The 17,267-nt window shown below is 42.6% G+C and overlaps 1 pseudogene; it reads right to left on the minus strand.

Moving 5' to 3' along the window:
• Window positions 1-1,400: 1,400 nt before the first annotated feature.
• LOC100761250 lies at window positions 1,401-4,785 on the minus strand (annotated as a pseudogene).
• Between the last annotated feature and the right edge of the window lie 12,482 nt (window positions 4,786-17,267).

A 17,267-nucleotide genomic window follows, 5' to 3' on the forward strand; every position in this document is an offset into this window, starting at 1 on the left:
CACGTCACAGCTCCAACATGGCAGGCACTGAGAATGGTGGGAGTGTGTCTCTGCATTTGGGCACAGAAGTGAATTACAATTAAAGTATAAGACTCACTTCCATATTAAAATGTTAGAACACCAATAGAACTCAGCCATAAAGTAGAGCTACAGCAACCCAGTATACTGAGCTGCAGAACTCAGGGGTGGCAGGTGATAATCGCATCACAGTTGTAATGCTCACATCTGGGGTCCACCACATCTTCAACCCCCAGTTACCACTAGCACCTTGGCACCAAGGCAGTATCACTCTGGCTAATTCTCAGGACCCCAATCTGCTGCCTATATCCTCAGCACTGACCAGGCCCCGCTTTCTCCTGTATAGAGGCAGGGTTGCAGAGAGCCATGCAGGCTACTGGGTGTTATCATTGGTCATATAAAACTGGGCTTTGAGTCCTTCAGGGCCGCGGTTCACCATCACAGGTGGCTACGTATTCAGGAACCATGCCATCTCATGGCCTCACTACTCACCCATACATACATCAACAAGAAGACAGTCAAAACGAACACATGGAATCACCTGTTAGAGCCACGAATAAAAACAAATCGGTAGCTCTGTATAAAGAGGCTTACATGGATGCTAGAATGCCCCAGTGACTGGACACTGGACTATCTGAGCTCAGTTGAACTGTAGAGTCAGCAGCTAGATTCCCACACTAGATAGGGATGACTGGTTAGCTATCTGCTGGCTGTTGTATTTTGAAGTGCTTTCTAATTACAGGCCATGGCTACAGGATGCAGAGACAGTCTCTGGCCACGGACCAGAGTCCTTCATAAAGCACCCTTGACCCAGTGGCATCCTGACACACCTCAGCCATATTAGCACTTCTAAGGTGGACAGCTGCTTCTGGCTCCAGGCCTGAGTATCAGCACCAGCAATGACCCACAGATCCATCCTCTGTGTCTGAACCTCACAGGGACGGTGAGAATCAAGTGTTTGCTCATCTACACACATGCATGGAGACCACAGAGAATCACAGAGCTAGGAACACCCTGCAAGATCGAACAACAATTTTCAAAAAGTGTTTCTTGCACTACTTTAAATAATTTACAAAAACTCTACAAAAACCATATGTACCAGGACACATCCATTAAATAAAAATGTCATTTGAGGTTAGTGTACATATTTATACAGGGGGGGTGCACAGAAGGGACCCTTCTTTTTGTTTTTTAACCATCGGTAATCTCCTACCCCATGTTGCCAAGACACACACACACACACACACACACACACACACACACACACACACACACAGAGAGAGAGAGAGAGAGAGAGAGAGAGAGAGAGAGAGAGAGAGAGAACGAGCGAGAGAGTGCACATTTCCCACAGCTATGGCAAGAGAGTGACATGCCTGTCAAAACTAGAGGGCTTTGCTGCTCACTATGGTGCTGCCCCTATCCTCCACAGAGGCGTCACTGAATTCACTGGCCTCACTGCCCAAGGCTCCTGGTCCTGGTGTTTCCTGTCAACCTTGTGTGGATATCTCAGGTCTAGGACATTGTCCTCAGAGCCAGAATTCCTCCTGTCCTGCTGTCTCAGGGATCCCCGAGCCTTCTAGCTTGGCCAGTGCCCACTGTCCTTCATAAGCAAGTGTGGGCTTCCAAACACAGGGCTGTGGCTAAGTTGGGTTTCCCTGAAGGCCGAGAATGTTGGGCCCTGCAGAGGTAGGCCCAGGTTGGGGCTGAAGAGGCCAGCCTGCTTGCCCCTCCCCCCAGAAGACATTCTTCCCAAAGTGGAAGAGCTGGGTGGAGAGGAAAGGCAGGCCCTTCCTGGGGCCTGAGGAAAGGCTTAGTGGGCCCCGGCCTGTGATGTGGCCCCCTTTTCTTTCTCACCCCCAAAGACCCTGTCCATAGTGTGCCTTGTCCTGAATTCGGTGCCCATGGGCTGGACAGCCTGCTCTGGTGTGCAAAGTCACTCCAGGGGAGGGTGAGGTCAGCCTGAGGTCCAGGATTGGGGGCCAGCAAGTTCTGACTGCCAGAGTTCAGGTGAAATGACCCCCTGGCCTCAGCACCTACCTTGGCACAACTGGGCAGCTGACCAGAAACACTTTCTGCCACGGCTGTCTGTGTTCCCCATGGGCTCTGGTCTTTGTTAATACTGGCACTTTTCCTGCTTGGTGGAGACACTTTGGCAGAATTGTTCCTGCTGGTGTTCCTAGGCAGTGCTGGCTCACTTCGGCCCAGAGCAATGGGGAGACAAGTGGCCTGCTCTGCATGGGGGGTGCCCTTGCCAGTCTGGCTTAAGAGTCTGGCTGCCTGTGTCTGAGATCTCTCTGTGCCTCTCCTTCCTTCAGCCAGCTAAGGGGTTTCCCTGGCTTTTGGGCTCTGTGTGCACACTCCAGGCTGTAATCCCAGGGTTGGTTCTTTCCTGCATGGCATCTCTGGCTTGGCAGGACCCCCTTGATGCTCTGAACTGCGTACAGACTCTTTGGCCTTTTCTGCCAAAAACTTCCTGATCTCTAGCTCAATGCTGTCATCACAGTCCACTGAGCTGTCCTCAGACAGGGGGCTGGAGGCAGAAGAAGGGCAACCACTGACTCCTGTGTCCTTAGCAGGAGGAGTCCCTTCTGGACTCTTCTTCCTGGGAAACAAGTCTGGGCTTGTGTCCTCACCACCTGTACCACCCAGCTTTGCCCTCTTGGCCGCACTGCTGAAAATGCTCACTGGGCTTCTTCCTGGGATGTCTTTATTGTCCCCTCTGCACTTGAACAGACAGCTCTGTAGTGCCTGCTGCCCGTGGTCCTCCCAATCCCCAGGCAGGCTGCTCAGCTTCTCTCCACACTGAGTCTCTGTGGTGCCGAATCTGACCTTCTTACACACAGCCCGGGATTCTCTGCACCTCTTCTTGAACCTCCGCTTAGATCTTAACAAGTCCTTGATGGCCATGTCCAGGTCCTCATCGCTGTCCAGAGAACTGCTCTTATCCTCAGAGCTCTCTTTCTCACCTGCACACTTCCCCTCACTGACTTTCCCGAGGCCCCCCTGGCCTTGTGACAGGTGTGCATTACTGAGCCCAGCTGTTTGGAAAGGACAGCCTGGTCCTTGGCCTCAGCCTCCCCTCCTGGGACCTCTGGGATTTTTCTCTGGCTGGGAGGGTCCCAACCATCATGGCCAGGCTGACCTTTCCCCTGGATGTGGTTACTTTCCTGGGCACTTTCTCCACCGGCCCATATTTTCTTGGGCACTATAGTGCTGCCTCCCCCTCTCCATTTCCGTTTGCAGCCCGGGGGAAGTTCTGGTGTTTCAGCAAGTGATGCCTTGGGGATACCAGTCTGGGGCCAGGTGGAGACAGTGGGCCCTGGGCAGGCTGTGGGCTCTTACTTGTGCCTTCAGGGCCAAAATTGTCCGGATCCCCTGCTCTATGCTATCATCACTGTCAATGTTGCTGCTGTCACCTTCAGAGTGGGGAGGTATGGGTGGCAGACAGAAGAGTGGGTTCATGGTTTGAGGCCTGTCACTGCCTTCCATGGGTACTGGCAGTATGGTATTGGAAATGTCCAGGATTGCTTCTGAGCATATCAGCTCGGTGGATGTGTCTGCCAGATATGATGTAGCCAGGTGAACGGCTTTGCTCTTGGCAGCTGTGTGTCCTGGAAGTACAGAGGTTCTCACATCCTTTAGGAGCTTGGAGAGGGGGTCAGGGTGGAGACTTCCCAGGGTGGTGTCCACAACCTTTGGGGCTGCTAGCTTTTCCTTGCTTGGGAGTCTCCTGTGGGCTTCAGGCAAGGCACTTGGCTGAGCACTACCAGGACTCTCCTCTTTCAGCTGGGCTCTCAGAGGTGGCTCCCCACTGGCCTCATTCCTGGTTTTCTTTAGCTGGTACAGCTGAATGGCCTCCTCGATGCCATCATCACTGCTGGAATCGGATGCCTGATGCACGGGGGCTGAGTTCCTGATGTGCTTGCTGTGCCTGGCAGGCATGCTCCTCCTTACCCTGTTCTGTGCAGCCTCTGGTCTGTGGACAGTCAACCTTGTGCTCACTGGCATCTCAGGCTCTGTGGTGACCTTAGGCCGGAAGTTTCTGGGCTGCATGCTCATCTTTGTTAACCTGGGAGGTTTGCGGAAGATGAATGCCTTACAGGTTCCTACCAGAGCTGCCCTGGCTGAGTTGTCTCGGTTCCCTCTAAGTCTGGCAGGGCTTTCATTTGAGTCTGATTTTTATCTACAGACCCACCACACTTTGGGTTTTCATGCTCTGTTTTGTCAATAAGAAACTGTTCTATTTCAGCTTGGATGCTCTGTTCAAAGGAGTCCTCGCTGCTCATGCTAGCTGGGGAGGTGGAGCCCTGGCCCTCACTGGTTCCCACAGGAACACTACCTGAGCCAGGAGTGAGTTGTGGAGGGCATGGGATTGGTAGGGACAGCTGTGGGCAGGCTCTGGGACACAGGGGACCCCTCGGGTCTTAGGCTCAGAAGCCCCACCCTTTGCCTTCAGGTACTCTTGGATAGCCTCTCCTCAATGTCCTGGTCCATGGAGTCATCACTGTCAGAATCTATCTGTCTGGTATCTTGGCACCTTTCTGCACGTTGACCTCTCTGTGTGACACGCTCATGGCTCATGCCCAGGGCAGCCTCGTCTCTCTGCAGTGTGCTGATAAGCATCTGTACCCTGGCACTCACTGAGGCCCTGGAGGTATCCTCTGTAGACTCTCAGAAGCAGTCAGGAAAGCAGAAGCTCCTGGGCTGGCCAAAGGCCTCGCATCTGGACTGGAACACCACCACTGGAGGGGCGTTCATGAGGAACATCTTAGCAGGCAGGCTGGGTGCTGGGAGGCAGGGCTTATGGGTCAGCCCATTTCACATCCTGTTCACAGCTTATAACGATGGACCCAGAGCTGGGTTTCTCCGACAGTCTTAATGGTTGTTGGTCCAATTACCTTGTCTACATCAATCTTGGGAGCTGTCATTCTGGAAAACAATGAACTATCCATCCCGAAGTAATTTTCTGGGATCCCAGGCTTAGGGAATCCGGGATCTCTCATCCTGCTCTCCTCTATATAGTGGGAAATTACCAATATGGAGTCAGATAGAAATACAAGGGTATTTAATAGGGAAAAGCCTTACTTACAGAGCAACCTAGCCAGTTGGCGTGGCAGCTGTCTCTGTAGCAAGGCCGAAAGTGAAACCTAAAGAGAAACGCAGTTCCCTGAAAGTCTCACTCTACGTCACCCTGACCACGCCCTCACAAGCGTGGTCAGGCACACCTGTAGCCAGCCCCTAAGTAGGCGAGGCTACAGTTTCCCCTACAATTCCCCTTTTAGTCTAGAAGAGAATTAAAACTTAACAGTGTAAAATATCCAAAATTAACAATCATAAAGGTAAAATATAAGAAGATACAACAATCTGCTTATGTCACATCCTAACTATCTATTTTAACTAAACCCTAAAGTCATCTGAGAGAGGTGTCCAAGCCTGAACACCTCCTTCTAATCCCAACCATAAACAATAGGAAGGGAACAATGGGGGAAGGGGCCACAGCATCCTCCAAGTTACTTCCTGCTGAAATGGGACGATGATAGCCTTGTGGGGTCCTGTAGGAAGAAAATGTTAGTATAGTGAAAGCCTTGAATAGATTGTATCCAGTCCATGTTAGCTGGGATTCACTTGATTGAAGATCTCACTTGAAATCCTCAACTTGATTGACGTAAGTACCCAAACCTCTGGCCGGAGTGTCAGTTGAAATGGAGCAAGTTGGATCCAGTGCAGTCGAGGAGGTGTGGCCCATTTTCTTTCCAGGGTTTCCAGGGATTGCTGACAGGCAGGTCTTCATTGGCTGTGTGGGACTCAAACATAAACAGTTAGCAGAGAAATGTTTGCTTGTGTATGTACACATGCTGAGGAATGCAACCATGAGAGCATAACAATTATGAGAGGGTGTACACCTTGAGAGAAAGATCCAAGAAAAGACAAGGACAGTCCCCAAATTCTTCTTTCATTTTGTATTACATCAATTGGCTTCTTGATACAATACAGAAACACTAAAGTTTAGTTAAATAATGTGTTGGATTTTACAGGAGGAAAGCCAAATCCACCTCTAAATCCAGCATTGGTTTAATTGAATAGGGACTAGGAAATGAAGAGAAATAGTTCTCTGAGAGACAGGTGTAAAGTTTACCTTATGGCACATTCCTTTTGTTTGATGGTTATAGCTACCTTTTCTTCTTAAGTATCTACCCATTCAGTGTCCTTTGCCTTCTGGAGATGAGTTTTCCTGTGAAGATAAAAGCAAACACTTCCCCTTCCTTTGTGGGGTTTCTATTTAGTTTATAAGATATACCTTAGTAGAATACCTGTCATTTGTCCTCGTTGAGAGGTTTTTCCTTTTCCACTCAAATCTTGATCAAATTTGATGGTATCCAAAGTTTTTCTTCTCCTGTAGAAACCAATGCAAAACCCTGACCCCAGCGTAACACATGTCCTGGTTTCCATACAGAGGTTAGTACATCTTTGAAGTATACCGGCAGGTTCAGTTCAGCAGTTTTTTCTGTAGTCCAGTGTCTTTCCGCAGCTGTTTGTCCTTTTTCATTGGCATTAAGAAAGTTTAGTGTTAATAAAGCATTATGCAACCTATGTTTTGGGGGTTTAGTCTTCCAAGCTTGTTTGTTGAGCATCTCCTTAAGTGTTCTATTAGATCTCTCAACCACTGCTTGTCCTGTAGGATTGTGTGGTATACCAGTAACATGCTTTATGTTATAATATTTGAAAAATTGCTCTAATTTTGTAGAGACATATGCTGGAGCATTGTACTGAAGGGTTCCTGTTGAAATGGAGAAGTGTGCCAGACACACTGTGGCCTATGGGCTGAAGATAGATGCCCCAACGTTACAGAGGAACTTTGGGTGACTTTCCAGGTAGCGAGATGTCCTGTCGATTCTAGAGTTTATATATTATCCTTCTGTGGTCTTTGATAGAATTGAAGACAGATAGTTATGGTTATAGTTTTCTTCAGCAATTATAAAAGATAAGTTATCCTTCTTTTATTTAGACACAAAAGAGGAGATAATGGGGAATATACTGTGTATGATTATCTTATTGATTATAAAATAAAATACTGTTTGGCCAATGAGACAGCAAGTTAGATGGGACTAGGAGTCAAAGAGGATTCTGGGAAATATAGTAGAGAAGTACTGATCCAGGCAGGAAGTGACATAGCAAAGAGATTCATATTTAAGCAAAGGAGAAACAGGAAGGGCCCTCTTTTCCCCTCTGCTCCTGCTCCAGTGGCACAATGTGATCCACCGGCAAGGAGGGATGCCAATAAGGCGTCCGATAAGATAAGTCTTATGAAATATATAGATTTATGATAATTAAGACTAAGCTAACAGATTAGAATCCTAGTCTTTGGCCAAGCAGCTTTGAAACTAATACAAGTTTCTGTGTATTCATTTGGGCCTAACTCGGGCGGGTGGCTGGTGTAAAGCTCACACGTGGCGGTGGGGCTCAGGCGGCTTTTGGTGGAAAGATTTATCGTAACACCTCTATTCTTCCCCCAACTCAATTTCTGGTCGTCCATTTCCTCCTCTCCCCTCCTCTACTCCTTCTGGCAGCTCCCTGTCAACTACCCTCATGCTCCCAATTAGCTCATGAGATCCTGCTCTATCCCATTCTCTGGTGTCCATGCATTATTCTCTTAGAGTACTTCTTGTTTCCTAGTTCCTTTGGTGAAGAGGATTGTAGGCTGGTAATCCTTTGCTCTACGTCTAAAATTCTTACATGAGCGAGTACATACCATGTTTATCTTTTTGTGACTGGGTAGCCTCACTTAAGATCGTTTCTTCTATTCCATCAATTTGCCTGTGAAATTCAGGATTCCGTTGCTTTTTTCTGCTTAGTAGTACTCCATTGTATAAATGTACCACATTTTCTCTATCAATTCTTCAGTAGAGGGGCATCTAGGTTGCTTCCAGGTTCTGACTATCACAAACAAAGCTGCTATGAACATGGTTGAACATATGTCCTTGTTGTATGGAAGTGCATTATTTGGGTATATGCCCAAGAGAGGAATTGCTGGATCTTGAGGTAGACTGATTCCCATTTTCCTGAGAAACTGCCATACTGATTTCCAAAGTGGTCTTAAAAGTTTACACTCCCGCCAGCAATGGAGGAGTGTTCCTTTTTCTCCACATCCTCTCCAGCATATATTGTCATCGGTGTTTTTTTATTTTAGCCATTCTAGCCGGTGTAAGATGGTATCTCAGAGTTGTTTTGAGTTGCATTTCTTTGATGGCCAAGGATTTTGAGCACTTTCTTAAGTGTCTTTCAGCCATTTCAGATTCCTCTGTTGAGAATTCTCTATTTAGTTCTGCACCCAACTATTTAATTTCATTGTTTGGTGTTTTGGTGGCTAGCTTCTTGAGATCTTTGTATATTTTGTAAATCAGCCCTCTGTCAGTTGTGGGGTTGGTGAAGATCTTTTCCCATTATCTGGGCTGTCGTTTTGTCTTACTGACTGTGTCCTTTGCCTTACAGAAGCTTCTCAGTTTCAGGAGGTCCCATTTGGTAATTGCAGAACTCAATGTCTGTGCTACTGGTGTTATGTTCAGGAAGCAGTCTCCTGTGCCAATTCGTTCAAGGTTATCTCCCACTTTCTCTTCTAGAAGATTATGTGTGGCCAGGTATATCTTGAGATCTTTGATCCATTTGCACTTAAGTTTTGTGAATGGTAACAGATATGGTTGTATCTGCAATCTTCTGAATGTCTGAATCCAGTTGTGCCAGCACAATTTGTTGAAGATGCTATCTTTCTTCCATTGTATAGATTTAGCATCTTTGTCAAAAATAAAGTATTCGTAGGTGTGTGGGTTACTGTCAGGGTTTTCAATTTGATCCCATTGGTCTATCTGTCTATTTTTGTGCCAATAACAAGCTTTTTTCAGAACTATGGCTCTATAATACAGCATGAAGTCAGGGATGGTGATGCCCCCAGGAGATCCTTTATTCTACAGAGTTGTTTTTGCTATCCTGGGTTTTTTGTTTTTCCATATAAAGTTGAGTATTGTTCTTTCAAGGTCTGTGAAGAACTGTGTTGGGATTTTGATGGGGATTGCATTGAATCTGTAGATTGCTTTTGGCAAGATTGCCATTTTTACTATGTTGATTCTACCTATCCAAGAGCATGGAAGATATTTCCATTTTCTGGTATCTTATTTAATTTCTTTCTTTAAATACTCAAACTTCTTACTGCACATGTCTTTCACTATTTTGGATAGTGTTACCCCAAGACATTTCATGTTGCTTGTGGATATTGTGAAGGGTGATGTTTCTCTGATTTCTTTCTCATTGGATTTATCATCTGTATACAATAGGGCTACTGATTTTTTTGAGATAATTTTGTATCCTGATACAAAGGTGTTTTTCAGCAGTAGGAGTTCCCTGGTAGAATTTTTCGGGTCACTTATGTAGACTATCATATCATTTGCAAATAGTGAAAGTTTGACTTCTTCCTTTCCAATTTGTATCCCTTTGATCTCCTTTTCTTGTCTTATTGTTCTAGCTAGAACTTCAAGTACAATGTTGAAGAGATATGGAGAGAGTGGACAGCCCTGTCTTGTTCCTGATTTTAGAGGAATCCCTTGGAGTTTCTCCCCATTTAGTTTGATGTTGGCTATTGGTTTGGTGTATATTGTTTTATTATGTTTAGATATGTTCCTATAATTCCTGTTCTCGCCAAGATTTTTATCTTTGATTGATGTTGGATTTTGTCAAAGTCTTTTTCAGCATCTAGCGAGATGATCATGTAGTTTTCTTTTTCAATTTGTTTATATGTTGGATTACATTGATGGATTTTTGTATGTTGAACCATCCTTGCATCCCTGGGATGAAGCCCACTTGATCCTAGTGGATGATTTTTCTGTTATGTTCTTGGATTCGATTCACCAATATTTTGTTGAGTATTTTTGCATCAATGTTCATGAGGGACATTGGTCTGTAGTTCTTTTTTTTAGTTGTATCTTTATGTGGCTTTGATATCAAAGTGATTGTAGCCTCGTAAAAAGAGCTTGCCAGTGTCCCTTCTGCTTCTATTGTGTGGAACAATTTGAGGAGCACTGGTATTAACTCTTGTTTGAATTTCTGGTAGAATTCTGCAGTGAAGCCATCTTTCCCTGGGCTTTTTTTTTTTTTTTTTGGTTGGGAGGCTTTTGATGACTGCTTCTATTTCATTACAGGTTAGAGGTCAATTTAAACTGCTTGTCTGTTCTTGGTTTATTTTTGGTAAGTTATATCTATCCAGAAAATTGTTCATTTCCTTTAGATTTTCGAATTTTGTGGAGTACAGCTTTTCAAAGTATGACATGATGATTCTCTGGATTTCCTCAGTGTCTGTTGTTATATGCCCCTTTTCATTTCTGATTTTCTTAATTAGCATGCTCTCTCTCTCTCTCTGTCTTTTGGTTAGTTTTTATACAGGTTTGTCTATCTTGTTGATCTTCTCAAAGAACCAACTCTTTGTTTCATTGATTCTTTATAATGTTTTCCTAGTTTCTACTTTATTAATTTCAGCCCTCAGTTTGATTATTTCTTGGCTTCTACTTCTGTGGTGAGTTTGCTTCTTTTTGTTCTAAAGCTTTCAGTTGTTCTGTCAATTCTCTAGTGTGACTGTTCTCCAGTTTCTTCATGTAGGCACTTAGTGCTATGAACTTTCCTCTTAGCACAGCTTTCAGAGTGTCCCATAAGTTTGCGTATATTGTATCTACATTCTCATTAAATTCTAGGAAATCTTTAATTTCACTTTTTATTTCTTCCTTGACCCAGGAATGGTGCAATTGGGTGTTATTCAATTTTCATGAGTTTGTAGGTTTCCTGCAATTTGTATTGCTCTTGAAATCTAATCTTAAAGTATGGTGGTCCGATAAGATCCAGGGGGTTATTTCAATTTTTTGTATCTGTGGAGGTTAGCTATGTTGCCAAATATGTGGTCAATTTTAGAGAAGGTTCCATGTGGCACTGAGAAGAAGGTATATTCTTTTGTGTATGGATGGAATGTTCTATAGATATCTGTTAAACCCAGTTGGGTCATAACTATTGTTAGGTCCTTTGTTTCTTAAGTTTCTGTGTGGTGGTCCTGTCTTGTGTTGAAAGGTGTCTGTTAATCCCAATTGGGTCATAACTTTTGTTAGATCCTTTGTTTCTCTCTTAAGTTTCTGTCTGTTGCTCCTGTCTAGTGGTGAAAGAGGGTTGTTGAAGTTTCCTACTATAAGTGTGTGTGGTTTTATGTGTAGTTTGAGCTTTAGTAATGTTTCTTTTACAAATGTGGTTGCCTTCGTATTTGGGGCATAGATGTTTAGGATTGAGATTTCATCTTGATGGACTTTTCCTGTGATGAGTATGAAATGCCCTACTTCATCTGTTTTGATTGATTTTAGTTTAAAGTCTAATTTGTTAGATCTTAGAATTGCTACACCAGCTTGTTTCTTGGATCCATTTGATTGTAAAATCTTTTCCCAACCCTTTACTGTGAGGATAATGCCTGTCTGTGAAGCTGAGGTGTGTTTCTTGTATACAACAGAAGGATGGATTCTGTCTTCGTATACATTCTGTTAGCCTGTATCTTTTTATGGGCAGGTGAAGACCATTGACATTGAGGGATATTAATGTCCTTTGATTGTTGGTTCTTGTTTCTTTTGGATTTGTTGTTGGTGGTGTCATTGTGTGTGGATTTCACCCTCCTGTGCTTTTTTCTGTTTGGGAAAGTTGGATTATCTATTACCTACATTTTTGTGAGTGTAGTTGTCTTCTTTGGGTTGGAGTTTTCCCTCTAGGACTTTCTGTAGTCCTGGATTTGTGGATATGTATTATTTAAATCTGGTTTTGTCATGGAATATCTTGTTTTTTCCATCTATATTGATTGAAAGCTTTGCTGGGTACAGTGGCCGGGGTTTGCATCGATGTTCCCTTAGTGTTTGTAGGACATCTATCCAGGGCCTTCTGGCTTTCAAAGTTTCCATTGAGAAGTCAGATGTGATTCTGATAGGTCTGTCTTTACATGTTACTTGACAGTTTTCCTTTGCTGGTCTTAATATTTTCTCTTTATTCTGTACATTTGTTGTTTTGATTATTATGTGTTGAGGGACTTCTTTTTGTGGTCCAGTCTATTTGGTGTTCTGTAAGCTTCTTGTACTTTCATAGGCATATCCTTCTGTAGGTTGGGGAAGTTTTCTTCTATGATTCTGTTTAATATGTTTTCTGTACCTTTGAGCTGTATTTCTTCACCTTCTTCTATACCTATTATTCTTCGATTCGGCCTTTTCAAGGTATCCCATATTTCCTGAATATTTTGTGTTAGATATTTGTTGGACTTGAGATTTTCCTTGATCAATGACTGTATATCCTTGTGCGAGTCATCAACAAATGAGATTCTCTCTTCCATCTCTTGTATTCTATTGTTTATACTCACATCCTTGGATCCTAATCATTTATCCAGCCTTTGTATTTCCAGCATCCCCTCATTCTGTGTTTTCTTTATTGTTACTATTTCAGTTTTCATGCTTTGAACTGTTGCCAGTGCTCCCTTCACTTGTTTGTTTGTTTTTTCTCTAGATTCTTTAAGAGAATTTCTTATTTCTTGAATTTTTTGTTTGTTTTTTCTTCTATTTCTTTAAGAGATTTTTCTTCTTTCCTCTTTAACAGTCTCTAACATCTTCATGAAGTATGATTTTAGGTCTGTCTCTTCTTCTTCCTCTGTGTTGTGCTTTTCAGATCTTGCTGGTGTGGAGTCCCTAGATTCCCATGGTGTCCTATTGGTCTTTCTGTTGAGTGTGTTCTTATTCTGCCTTCTTCCCATCTCATCTTCCAGTGGGTGCAGGTGGGGTCTCTCTATCTCCTCTTGTCATTTAATCTGTGAGCCCATTTGACCTATAATTCTATAGTTATGGGTCACTCGATGTTCAGTGCTTCCCTTGCTGGATTACACCATGCAGACTGCTACACTGTTGTGTTCTTTTGCAACTATAGAATTAACAAAACTCATGGCAGCCACCATTATGTATGGGCTAAGAAAAGCCTCATAAAGTACTAAGGAGCTAGATATAATCTATTCTAGATAGAATGCTATAGATCAATCAGCCAATAGAGCATAATTTTGTATAACACTAATAGCATAAGTATAAGCAAACAAGACATAAATAAAAATTAAAACTGCTACTTTTAATTTAAACTCGTCTTTGAATATAAAATAAGATTTTTGAAAAAGAGAAATTCCAAAGCATAAAGATCTAACCAGAAGTTAATAACAAATGATCAGAATTAACAATAGGTCTGGATAAACTATGAGTGTTCATTTGTTCTTTAAGATTATGGACTGGGGCTGGAGAGATGGCTCAGCAAGTAAGAGTATTTACTGCTCTTCCAGAGGATCCAGGTTCACTTCCCAACATACACATGACAGTCTACTACCATCTGTAAATTCGGTTCCAGGAGATACAATACCCTCTTCTGACCCTCATAGGCACATCCATATATGTGGTGCACGAAAACTCATTCAGGCACACACAAAACAGATGGTAGATAGACAGGCAGATGTTTAAAATTGTTTTAATTACAAAGGCTTTGGGGGCTCTTTCCTGGAGACCATATCCATTCTAGTAAGTGCTTTGTCCATAGTAAGTTTCTGTTTTCATTCCATTCCTAACTTAAAGGAATGACATTTTCTCCATCTCTTTTCCTGTTGGGATTTTAAATAGCCTATACTGTGTTTTTCTCTTAATCACAAAATTGTGTTGAGCTTAAAAGAAGATGGCTGTCCTTTTGTATCATGACTACTATGAACCCTGATTTTAATTATTATCATCACTAAAACAAAGTTTATTAATGAACTTGACTTTAAGCTAGGTTTTGGATTACTTTATTTTAATGCTAAACTGAAGTTTCAAAATGATTACTATTTGTGAGAAGCATGGCATAGCTCTAAACTTAGCATTCTGGAGTAACAACTGGAGGCTGAGACAAAAAGATCCAGAAGTTTCAGGTTAGCTGGCATGTATAAGGAGATCTTGTCTCAAAAAAAAATATTCAAAATTGTAATCAAATTATTTAATCCTGAGAGTCACTAGAGAGATTTCTTATGAAAATTCAGTAAATTTAAGAATACTACAGTGGTAAACAATGAGGAATGTGTAGCTAATTGTAGTGTTCTCACATGACAGAGAATTAGGCAGAAATTTAAAATCAGGTGTTAACTTGTGTATCTTCCTTGAGATACACCAACAATCTTTGTAAACAAGTACATTTTAATAGTATATAAAATTATAGAGTTGTAACTAAAATATGGTTGCAGACAAATGATATTGATTTTATTTTGTTTGTTTTACTTTTGGAGATAGTGTCTTACTGTAATACTCAGGCTGGCCTCTAGTTCCTGGATTCTGGTATCCTTCTTCAGGTTCCATGGTAGCTGCATTTACAGACATACTCCACTGTGCCTAGCTAGACAATATTTTGTAGTCTTTGGGGGGTGGTTTGGGTTTGTTTTTGTTTTAGTTTTTGTTTGGAGATAGAGTCTCTGTATGTTGCTCAGACTATTCTGGAAACCATATAAACCAAGGTAGCCTTGAACTTTCAGAGATTCCCCTGCATCTGCCTTCCAGGTCCTGAATTTAAGGTACATACCAACAAGTTTAAACTGGTTTGACAGCTTGAATATAATTAAAATTTATAATTTAATTGGAAATTAAAGGATTATCATCCATAGTCTTTGTGACCTATTGTTTTAGAAAATGGAACCATAGAATGCAATTAATCTGTACATTAGCTTTATAAAATGTAGTTGGAATAGTTTCAATAATCAAAGCATTATATAAATGCATATTGTTTTAGTTTAAATCTCGGATTTCTTTAATAGTCTCAAGTTTTTAATGATCAAACTCTAGTTTTTGACACTAGTTTGAAACCTGTGGAGCCTTTCTGCAGTGGAAATTAACTGCCAGAAATACATCACTAGGAATGAAAATTTCAAAGCAAAGACTTGGCCCTACTTCTGGACCTTCCTATGCCTTTGTTCCATGTGAACAAGCAGATGCTACATGGAACAGATGGAGCAACTTCTATAGATGATAACAGGAACAAACTGATTTCTCTCTTGTGTAGTTTTGGAGGGTATATTGTCACAGCGATAAGAAACATAACTAATACAGAGAGGTTTTCCCTTTACTTCCCAACTCACTAAGGACATCTTTATCTTACTAAGAGTTTCCACGAATCTTCCTTTTATGTCCAAGCAGAAATCAACCATTTCTTTAGTTAACCATGAGTCCTTAATTTCCCCAAACAGAAATGCCCTGTGAGTTCTCTCTTGATTATTTTATTGTCTCTCAGTTGCTCAAACTCAGTCCCTTAGTCTCCTTTCCAATTGCTCCTCCTTTGTCTGCCTCTTATGGTCACTGTATTAAAAAGGTATGTCTTAGAATATCCTCTCTTCAAACTTAAATCCATACCAGGCAAAACCAGGAAGTCCTGTAGATCCTTTTACCACGTGGCTGAAAAGTAATGACACTTTTTTAAAATTAATTTTTATTTAAATTAAAACAATCTTATTTTACATATCAATCCCAGTTCCCTCTCCCTCCCATCCTCCAACCTCCTCACCATCCCTTATCGGTTCCCAAGGGAGTGTGAGGCCTCCCATGGGGGATTATCAAAGTCTGTCACATCATTTGAGGCAGGACCTAGACCCCACCCCCATATATCTAGGATAAGAGAGTATCCCTCCTTCGGGAATGGGCTTTTTGTGCACTAGGGATAAATACTGGTTCTACTTGTAGAGGCCCCATAGGCTGCCCAAGACCCCAAGTGACACCCACGTTCTGGGGCCTGGTTTAGTCTTATGCTGGTTCCCCTGCTGTTAGTGTGTGAACTCCCACTTGCTCAGGTCAGCTGTTTCTGTGGGTTTCCCCAGCATGGTCTTCACCCCTTTGCTCATCACTCCTCCCTCTCTACAGCTGGATTCTAGGAGTTCAGCTCAGTGCTTACCTGTGAATCTCTTCTTCTGCTTTCATCAGCTACTAGATGAAGGCTCTAAGATGGCATTTAAGGTAGTCCTCAATCTCATTATAGGGGAATGGCATTTAAGGTAGCCTATCCACTATTGCTTAGATTCTTTGGAAATCAGTATGATGGTTTCTCAGGAAAATGGGAATCAGTCTACCTCAAGATCCAGCAATTCCACCCTTAGGCATATATCCAAAGGATGCACATTCATGCAATAAGGACATCTGTTCAACTATGTTCATAGCAGCATTATTTGTAGTAGCCAGAACCTGGAAGCAACCTATATACCCCTCAACAAAGAATGGATAAAGAAAATGTGGGGCATTTACACAATAGAGTACTACATAGCAGAAAAAAAACAATGAAATCTTGAAATTCGCAGGCAAATGGATAGAACTAGAAGAAGAAACCATCCTGAGTGAGGTAACCCAGACACAAAAAGACAAACATGGTATGTAATCACTCATAAGTGGATATTAGACATTGAGCAAATGGTAACTAGCCTACAATCCATAGCCCCACAGAAGCTGGGGGAAAATAGAACCCTAAGAGAGACATACATGGTCCCCCGGAAAAGGGGAAAGGGTCAAGATCTCCTGACTAAATTGGGAACATGGAGGGAGTGGGGAGGGAGTTAGAAGGAAGAGGAGGGGAGAAGGGGGAAGGAGAACCTGAGGGATCGTGAAAATCGAGTCGAGGTAAGAATAGAGAAGGAAAGCAAGAAAAGAGATACCTTAGAAGAGGGAGCCATTATAGGTTTAAAGAGAAATCTGGCACTAGGGAAAGGTCCAGGGATCTACAAAGATGACCCCAACTAAGAATCTAAATGCCCTTCCCCTATAATGAGATTGATGACTACCTTAAATGCCATCATAGAGCCTTCATCCAGTAGCTGATGGAAGGAGAAGCAGAGATTCACAGCTAAGCACTGAGCTGAACTCCTGGCACCCAGGAATACCCATTGTGATGTGCTTATCACAATGAAATTGCCAGGCTATGCACTTACTTCCCAAGGATATATCTATAGTACTAAACAATGCATTAGAGTCACTTGTGTAATGTATTTTGAGACAGTGTTTCTCTATGAAACCTAGGCTCTCCTCAAACTTACGTGCTTAAGCCATCCTCCTACTTGAGCTTTCTTAGCAACTGCAGTTACAGGCAACACAATCATGTCAGAACAGTCTATTCCCTTGATCTTAGCTTTTGGCATAGTTCAGATGCTTTTGCAACCAAGAGTGTCAGGC

The sequence above is a fragment of the Cricetulus griseus genome, chromosome X (genome assembly GCF_003668045.3).
Source record: "Cricetulus griseus strain 17A/GY chromosome X, alternate assembly CriGri-PICRH-1.0, whole genome shotgun sequence".
Classification (NCBI taxonomy): Eukaryota; Metazoa; Chordata; class Mammalia; order Rodentia; family Cricetidae; genus Cricetulus; species Cricetulus griseus.